The following is an 8,596-nucleotide window of genomic DNA, read 5'->3' as shown; positions in this document are numbered from 1 at the left end:
TTAATGACCCTTGTTGTTTGAGGCTCACAGTTTCACATGCAAGAGCAGGAGAAATCTGACATCTAGTGGTGAATGTTGGAAGGACGTTCCAAAGACATTGCCTCTCAAGTCCGCTCATATTCTCACACAACTCTTTTCATCACGTACTGTAGCCTGGCAAAGATTGAAGCCAGGGTATTAAATTATCATTTCTTCCACGAGATAAGTCAGTGGGAGTATTTCAAACACGTACAGTGTAATCTGCTTGACTTGTGCAGGATGTTCAGGTACTTAGGTTCTTTGCCAGTACTCAAGATCAAGCATGTTGTGATTGGAAATGAACTATCAGGGAGATTTTCTGAGATCCTCTTAACACACATGTACACACACATTTATTCGCACACCCCACTACCCAGAGGCAATGTCCTCCTCACCATGGGAGAGCGCCGTGATGGTCTGAGTAATTGTTAATAATTAGAGCAACTACAGTTCTGTCATATCAGCAGTGCTCTCAAGCAAATCTGCCAAACCTGCTGACCTCACATTTAGACCCATGAACTCAGAGGAGCAGAACTTAATAACCCCCTAAACTGAGTTGTTACTTTCCAAACTATTATGAGAGCTGGGAGCCAGAGAGAGAGAGAGAGAGATAACGGCTCTGTTGTTGTGCAGGCAGCTGGACCGGAGCCGAGGCTGCTGCTGTCAGTGGTGGCAGAGAGAGAAATCCTTGAGATTTGGAGCAGCATTACGCAGTGGGGGGGGGGAACAGAGATGTTCACAGACATATGGACACACACATGCAGTCACTTAAACACACACACACACACACACACACACACACACACACACACACACACACACACACACATGGTTACGCCTAAATCTCTGGCATGGTTCCAGAACTCTTTGGTAAAAAAAAAAAAAAATCCCTCCATGCTGCTGCTAATCTCCTCTCCAGATGTGCAAGTCATAGGGAGGTTGGAGCCACCGCACAGCCCGGGGATAAGCCGAACAGAAGCCACCGGGTCGACATATCATCCTGCCACTCAAAACACCTGCTGGTAAATGTGCTGTAGGTGCACAGCGCTATGGTCCTGTTCTGCCCCTCGGCACGCTGTGTTATCCTGCGTTAATCTTACACTGAGGAATGCCAGATGATGCCTTCATTAAGCTCTCGGCCTGTAATTCAAGAGAAGGGGATCACAGAAACATGTCAGTTAATTATCTCTGGACATATGGCAGTTGATGCGTGTACATCCATGTGGTGTAGGTGTCTGATTCTATTTCTTGATTTCTATTTTGTATTTTGTATTTATTGTTTTTGTTATCATCACTGTTGTGGCAAGGTGACATATTACTGTTACCTAGACATTATGACATTTTTAGTACAAGCAGGAAAACAATTAGTCACATTTTGGGGGGTTTTGAGTATTTAACATGCAAACAACACAACCTTAATAAGACTTCTTCAGAAAACACACCCTAAAAAGAAGCTCCCCCTTTTTGCCCAAACTCAAGCTCTTTGTGTTTGGTGGAAAACATATAATAATATACATAAAATATACATAAATACTGATAAGACTTAAGAAATCATTCTTGTTCCAAGCAGATTTTCACTAAAAGGGCCAAGTATACATGAAGGTTTTGCTATTCTGGACCACCTTGCGAGCGTCTCAACAGTATCAACAGCATGAGAAATACAAACAACCGCTTCATCCTCCAGGAGACTCAACAGTCTGTCAGTCTTAGAAATACAAGTCTAGAAAACTATGATTGAATGTTCCAACACTGCTGAGCTCCTGAACTGCAGCTTACCAGTGTATAGTAGTTGGCATGATCAGCAAAACTGTTGTGAAACCCAGGTAAAGCTCAGTGAGCTGTAAACTGTCAGGACAAAAGTTAATCCATAAGAATCCTGACACACATTTCTCATCCTTTATTTCCTCAGTCAGAGACTGCAGCCTCTGGGAGGAACAGAGAACAGAGTCTCTCATTTTGCTCCACAGCGTCTCATGTTATGCTCACCTTGTTATCATATTTGTTTGGTATGTTCCATGTTTTATATGCTACTTTTATGTTTTGACCTTAAGATAATTTCCCAATCTGGTGGACGATAAAGTCATGATGTTTTCATCAGGGTCTGCCAATGAAATGATACAATAACAATTAATGTATTATTTAATGAATTCACTGGACTTTGTGGACCATCATTTCAGTTAAAGGGCATTTAAATGATCTAATCTGATTTGTCTCCCACTCTCCACCACCCTGCCACCACAAGGCCCAGTGTATGGCTACTTAGACTCCACAATCTTGTAACCCGAATAGAGATTTTTTGGTCAAAGCCAGAGTCTCTATTAAATGAAGCGTCTGCATTTTCTGTCTTGAGTTTATATAACTATCAATAATTATTCCTGAATCATCAGTTTTACAGATTTACAGACTTTCTATCAATATATCAAAGAGAGAAATTAGTCGACGGAGATTGGAGATGGAGAATTTTGCAGATGTGAGTGAGAAGAGATGAGAGATGGATTCATTCAACAGCATCACTTTATTGTCAATACACATTTATTGTCAATACACATTCAGTTTGGTATGTATATGACACTCACAGTACAATGAAACAGCATCATCATGGGTGTCCTTGTGTTTACATGCAATTGTCTCAGACTGCATGAGTTTGTGTGTGTGTTCAATTTACCAATTTTTACATAGTTTCCTTCAACCAATCACATCATTGCTTGCATATGTTCTAATCTAGTTCACTATTATCCTAAATATTTTTGCATGTTTCCCTGTGTACATATGTACATTTTTATGTGTGTAACATGTTTTATGTATGTATGATGATGTTGTAGCTTGATGGCAGCTCTATTGTCCTATTGATCCTTTTATTTATCAGTCACTTTGGTTCTTCAGTGGAGGGCGAGGGCATGTCAGAGCCGTCGGTACACTCCTGCAAACAAAGAGAGACGGAAAAATTGAGTATAGATACAAGTGTAAGTGCAAGTATAAGTACATTAAGTATAGACATATTACAGCACTTAAATACTATTCCAGATGCATTCTTCACCTTCACTCCGTCCAGTTCTGGTCTGCCTGGGAGTGATTTTTGTGAGGAAAAGGCCTGTGAGATAAAACAGAGCAGTCATAATAGATTGGATTACTGACAGAGTGAGAGGGAGAAGAAATACTGGGAGGTATGAATGTCAGGCTGCTGCTCACCTTCTTCGACTGTTGCATCTCCTCTGTGGACTTGGACCTGTTCTTCATGTGCTTCTGGGGAGAGGTGGTGGTGGAACTCTGGAGAGACAGAGCCTCGTGTTAGACACGGCCAGAATAATTCAAATGTTTTGCATATCAGGCTTTTACACACCTCATTTGTCTTCTGCTCCATGGCTGGCTGTTTGTTCTCAGGAGACGTTCAGTGCTGATGGAGGATTAAGATGGATGATATCCTCTGGAAAACGCTGATTGTGTAGCTGGAAAGACAGGAAAGAGAAAAGTGAGAAACTTTTTTAGCCATTAGGTTTCATGCAACAACACTGCTTAAATGCAAGACCTTTTTGAGTCTGTAGCTTCGCTGAGTGGTAGCACTGCTACAAAGCAACTGACCAGGTTTACTTTGTATTTCCAGTTAAATATAAATGCAAGGCTTCACTGATTCCCATCCTGACAGGCCTGATGAATACCACTCAATGAGACACCACAGGCAAGCTGAGGAGTCTGCAGTTATGGTCTTTTTTCACTAGATGGCGACTGTGACTCAGACTCAGACTCACTTCCTCGATCTGAATATTTTGTTGTGTGATTTTTTTCACTGGGTTTACCTTGGTGTTTGGTTCTATAATTGTCTCATTAGGATGTACAAACTGCTGCTCCCATTATTGTTTCTCATTTTAGTTTGAAAAACTGATTCACCTGAGCGCAGGTTAACTTGACTCAAAGTTCTCTGTTATTACCATGGAAATAGACACTGCCAGTAGATGGCTTTGCCTATTCAGTGGCTGAATGTTATAAAATAAAGACAGCGAGTCCTACTGGTAGAGATGCTCCACAGTCTGCCAGCTATTATGTTTTAGACCCAAGAAAAAAAAATTAAAACAACTGTTAAATTAAAAAATATTTAATGAAAATGAATAAAAAACAAGAATCTTTCAAATTGAGACAAAAGAGGATAGAGCCGGAAAGAAAGGAGGACAGAAACGCTTCCTGCACAGCTGAAAGACCACAATGAACACCAGCCAACAGTCACACCCACGTCCACAGCTGGTGTCTGGGGCCCTGGTGGCCAGAGACAAAACACCTCTGGGTCTGGGTCAGTTTGCATGAGACTGATTTTTATAGTCCAAAGATCTCAGCGCTGCCTGTGGATATCTGCCTCTGTCTGACGTCTGACCACTTCCATCAGATCAAAACACTGGCATCTCAGCATGAACAGGTGGTTTATTGGTGTCCTATTCTGTGAGGCCTTTAAATGGAGGAGACACAGATGGGATTCTAATCGCAGAAAGACATCAGGGAATTTGGAAGATGCGGTTCAAACATGTTGCTCATCATAAAACAGAATATGTGTTAGGTTATTCTGAATAAAAGTAAAGTTGAGCTGCAGCATTAATTTTGAACAGCAGTTTTGTCAAAACATCTCATCACAAAGTGCACTTGCTTAATGTTTTCAAAGCTTTCGGCTACATCTCATGGCCTTCTTCAACCACGTGATAACTGAGCTCTAGTGTTCTGCTGAGAGAGGCCGCAGGACGTAGTTGAAAGCTTAAGAAACTGAAGCACTGTGAGTGCACCTTGTGCCGCAGTTTTATTTTATGAAGTTACCTCATGAGAGCTTGGCTTCATAGTATTGTATATATAATATATTAAATATATAAGTATTTCTCTTTAACACTCAATAATCATGAATAAATAAGCCACAATTAAAGCACTCAAAAACACTCTGTTAATCTGCGTCTGTGTGGGTGTCATTTGATCAGATTTATCCTTTTTTCTGCCATAGCTGTTTTTGGCCCATTTCCACCTGATTTTACATTCCTCTATTTAATGCTTAATAACTCCTCATGTAAACATCACAGAACCATGAATAATGGCTTATATGGAAAAATACACTTGTATCATTAAATGTTTAAGTAAAAGTTACTCAATTTGTTTATCTTTGTAAAAATATAGGACAATTACAAAAAATAAAAAATAAAATAAAACCTTACAGGTCAAAACAACCCACTATCATGTCACTGTTCTGGGCTACTGTATAAACATGACGGTGCTACATGGAAGAGAAACTGCTTTATGTAGATATGAATGGCTCACGCTAAGCTAACTAAAATATGATCCTTAGTGATTTTACACTAATGAAAACATGATTATGGATATTATATTCCCTTTCTGCCAATAGATCCCCTAAATCCTACACACTGGTCCTTTTAAATGTGACTAAATCCTGACTGGTGCACAGACATTTGTGCCATAGCCTTTGTCTTACTGCGCCCCGCCCACTTCAGAAGAGTAAGAGGAGCACAAAGAAAAACAGAAATGTAGACATCTTTCAGCTGAAATAACCAGAACTGTTCTAACTTAGATGGAAATGTGTGTTGTGGAATATGGATCCCAATGAGAAAATGTACTTTTAAAGAAAGTTATCATTGAGTAATTCTGTGGGGTTTTTTTTTTACTGATGAAGAAATGATTTCTTCCCAAGGCGTATATGTTTACAATTCTGACAAGGAAAGTCCCTTGCAGATCTGACTGAGATGACAGTGAATTGTCTACCACCCTGATCTCCAGTTTAGCCTGCTGCTCTACAGGAAGCATTCAGCTTAGGGCTCATAAAGAATGAATGGGAGCTGACTGACAGGAACTCACTCACCTACTGTGACGGCTGACGTCAGCCGCCATGGAAGCACCATATTTGGTGCTGCAGGGAAGTCCATTAGAGAGTCCCAGTTGGACTGGAATATGTGTGATATTCAACAAGGCCCTACCTGCCAGCCAGCATTTGCTAACACAATGACCTGTGCCGTAGGGACTAGAGGACTTCTTTCATACAGGGCCTATTACCACATACATGATGGTTCAGTTGGCACACCCAAGGGTATACAAGGCTGTTGTACTCCCTGCACTTACTCTAAAATGTGCATTACAGCCCTTTGAGGGACAGAGGAGGATAATCTGGGCCTTGATGCATTCATTGAGTCCTGAGTGCTCTCTCTGGCCAGATCACTAAGGGAAATGACCTACATGAGAACCATTTGCCTGCTTGCCTCACCCTGTCTCTCCCCCTGCTTTTCTCTGTCACTGTCTGTCTGCCCATGTTTGGGAAGATGAGGAACCCCACCTTCATAGACAAGGCAAAGGGATGGTGAGGACCGTGTAGGCTAAACCAAAGCGGGTGGAAAGGCACTGTAGCTGCTTTGAGAAACACTTCTCCATCGATTAATCCACATGAGCAGGCCAACAGCAGCCAAAGTGACACATCCAAAAACACTACACCTCTTTGTGGTAAGCACAATGAAACGTGAACACGCACAAGTGCACAAATTGCTCATACATTATTACGTGGGCACACTACACAAGAGCAACACAAAGACTTTCGCCTTAAAAGCTACTCAAGAACTCTTTCTGCAAGGATGGTCAAATAGAATATTTTGGCTGCCCGTCTTTTCAACCCTTTTCCTCCTCCCATCATCACTCTGACTGAGACGCTAGAAGAAGAAAATGATAAATCTGAGGTGGAAAAGTTTAATAACAGAGTATTTAGCCTTTATGATCCTAAATTAAATGATGATGTGAATATCTGCATTTACATAAGCAGTAAATCTGCTCCTTTGATTCGAATCCACCGGATTCAAGGTCCAAGATTGACCAAGCTTTGAGAGTTGGGTCAGGACTAATTAACTCCACAGCTGAGGAGCAAAACACAACAGGAACTTCTTGAGCTTAACTTAAGTCTGTGTGTGAATGAGCTGCACAAGAACAGATAAGAACAATCAAGCTGGACCTGCTCTGGATCTGCTGTGTTCTTGCACTTAACCATGAAAAGATCTGCCCATCGGTCAAATGACCTGGAGATCATCAATGTTCATTCATTCATTCATCCAGCAGCAATGACTGTGACAGGAAATATCCCTTCAGCCGTGTGTTTAGTGATGAACACCTTGATATAGTTTCTCATCTTTTGGGTCAGCTAATCACTGCACTTCCAGTGCAGGAGGTTAAATTGAAGCATTAGTCTGACACTATCACCTCACCACACCTGTGCTGGTGAGCATGCTCATGATGTGTGTATTTATAGAGGCTGTAATAACACACACATACACACAGAGGTGGTTCGAGCACCAAGGTGAGCATGTGGGCAGTGACTGCATCGGCATCCGGATAGAGAGCACATTAAGACGGCTCACACTGACAAGGACATAATGTCCTGTAATTGATGATGATGGGCTGTCTGTTCTGCCATATTTAGGTGTCACACACACACACTCACACACACATACTCTAACTCCCCCCATCTGGCTGAATTTAGTCAGGAATCGCCCGACACAGCTGCTCCCAGCCAGAATCGCAGCTCAGCCATGTGTATCTCACCTGATAACTGAGTCAGTGCTGATAAAAACACTGAGCACACTCTCTCCTTCACCGGCTGAGCAGAATCTTTCAATGCACATGTGATGTGCAAGCATTGATCTGATGGATGGGTTTTGTTTTACACCATTTATGTATTCCTCTGTAGGACTCTCAAAGACACAGTGAGTACCAGTAAGAGGATTGAGTTCGGACAAGAAACACTTCCAAGATATTCCAAACATGTTTGTCGTTTTCCCCAGTGTGTACTAGACTAAATTTTGAAGCTAAGCGCAAACTGAAAGTGGTAAATAACAAAACAGAGATAGGAGAAAGCATTGGCACTCGGTCTCAATGAAAATGTGGGCTTTTCTATGAATGAGACGAGGAGGTTTATCTTGAAAAAGCATAAGACATTTAATCAAGCACAGAAACGCACTGAGTGACAGACAGGAGGAGAGAATGAATGATGGGAGTGACAGAGGGAGAAAGGACACACAGACACATCTACTGACTGAACAAGCACAGCGATCACCACCCCCCCTCCCAAAAAAAATGAGATTAATAAAATGGCTGAGGGAAATTCAGACACTCACCTCCTTTCCTCCCGTCTTCCCTTTCTTCTCTTCTCTCAGTTCGGCAGACGTGCAGCGGGGTAGATGGCACTCCTCATCTCACTGCTGCGATTGTGTCTGTGAGAGCACACCCCTCTCTGCCCATTCATAGCACTGCCGACGCATCACTCATACATTTATGGACACACACATACATACACACATATACCACCAGGTGTTATCATGGCTGTGTATGCCAATGTGTCCTGCCCGGCAGTCGGAAGCTGTGGGTGTGACAAACAGGTATTGTATACTGCATGTTAATGCCCACATACACAGCTCTGCTCATGTCTCGGGTTAATTACTTCAGTGACAATTACATCTATAAAAAAGTGATGATATAGACAAGGTGGGCAAATGAGATGCTTCCCGAACCTCATGCTGTCTCATACTCTGAAATATGTATGCTGCTGACACCATCCGTGTGGATG

At 41.9% G+C, this 8,596-nt stretch overlaps 1 long non-coding RNA gene across 1 annotated transcript; it reads right to left on the bottom strand.

Moving 5' to 3' along the window:
• Positions 1–2,514: 2,514 nt before the first annotated feature.
• LOC130173693 (uncharacterized) lies at positions 2,515–8,324 on the bottom strand. Its single transcript, XR_008828470.1, has 5 exons — positions 8,148–8,324; positions 3,359–3,464; positions 3,208–3,285; positions 3,056–3,109; positions 2,515–2,938 (listed from the first exon to the last, which is right to left on the bottom strand). It is a non-coding gene; the product is annotated as an uncharacterized LOC130173693 (long non-coding RNA).
• Between the last annotated feature and the right edge of the window lie 272 nt (positions 8,325–8,596).

The sequence above is a fragment of the Seriola aureovittata genome, chromosome 8, assembly GCF_021018895.1.
Source record: "Seriola aureovittata isolate HTS-2021-v1 ecotype China chromosome 8, ASM2101889v1, whole genome shotgun sequence".
In the NCBI taxonomy this organism is placed as follows: Eukaryota; Metazoa; Chordata; class Actinopteri; order Carangiformes; family Carangidae; genus Seriola; species Seriola aureovittata.
The sequence above is the reverse complement of the archived record's forward strand: the minus strand, read 5'-3'. Positions and strand labels throughout refer to the sequence as shown.